Genomic DNA, 1043 nt, shown 5'->3' with positions numbered 1-1043 from the left:
AAGAAAGCAAGCTTGCCTCCTCCTTAAAGGGGCTTTAGGCTTGGACTCTTTATCAACCTGCTGGGACAGGTAAGTATACAGTTAAACTCAGAAAACTCTAATGTTGTAATGGTGGTGAGTAAAGCATTTGTATAACATACCACTGATAACTCATGTAAGTATATCACTTATAAATTCAGTATGAAGGTCAAAAGATAAAATATCAAAATAATGATAACTACAAAATGAAATAATGGAACTATGTTTGAAGAATTAGATGACAGTATGATACGAAGTCAACAAACAGAGAGACGCAATGAAGAGCTACAAATTATTTTTTTTTTAAGGAAACTAACAAATTCTGGATTTGAAAACTAAAATAATTGAAATGAAAAATTGATAGGTTCAACAGCACATTTGAGATGCTAGCAGAAATAATCCATAAACTTGAAGATGAATTCATAGAAATCAATGTAAAAATAAAGAGAAAAAATGTTGAGGGAAAATGATGTAAGGCATCCATTCATTACACCATCAAGTATGGAAGGAGAGAGACTCTCAGAAAGCAGGGAGAGAAAGGGGAAGGAGTAAAATTACTTGTAGACGGAATGGCTGACCGGCAGTTCAGAGCGAAACGGAGGTGCAGCGCAGGGCTCTTAGGGCGCCGGGCGGCAGCAGCCTCGGTCTAAGGCCATAGCACCCTGAACGCGCCCTATCTCATCTGATCTCGGAAGCTAAGCAGGGTCGGGCCTGGTTAGTACTTGGGTGGGAGACCGCCTGGGCATACCGGGTGCTGTAGGCTCTTTGCCTTCCCTCTCCTTTAGCCCCCGCCCCACGTCCCAACTCTTGGGCTCCCGCAGCCCCAGCCCCTCCTGGGGCTGGGTGGCCAGGGCACTGACTGCCGCTGCAGACCTGGGTTGCCTCCGCGCGGCCCGCGAGCCCCTCCGCATTTGGCTTCCAGGAAACCAGACGACCGTCCCGCGGGTCTCCGTCTGGGGCTCCCATGGCGTGCCTCAGGCAATCCCGGGGGGCTGCACCAGCCCCAGCCCCAGCCCCAGCCCCAC

General features: G+C 48.3%; 1 pseudogene; it reads left to right on the top strand.

Annotated features, from left to right (window-relative positions):
- The first annotated feature begins 662 nt into the window (after nucleotides 1-662).
- On the top strand, nucleotides 663-781 carry LOC133240153 (5S ribosomal RNA; annotated as a pseudogene).
- Nucleotides 782-1043: the final 262 nt, after the last annotated feature.

Source organism: Bos javanicus, chromosome 27 (assembly GCF_032452875.1).
Source record: "Bos javanicus breed banteng chromosome 27, ARS-OSU_banteng_1.0, whole genome shotgun sequence".
NCBI classification, from domain to species: Eukaryota; Metazoa; Chordata; class Mammalia; order Artiodactyla; family Bovidae; genus Bos; species Bos javanicus.
Note: the sequence above shows the minus strand (reverse complement) of the source record. Positions and strands in the feature narration are given on the sequence as shown.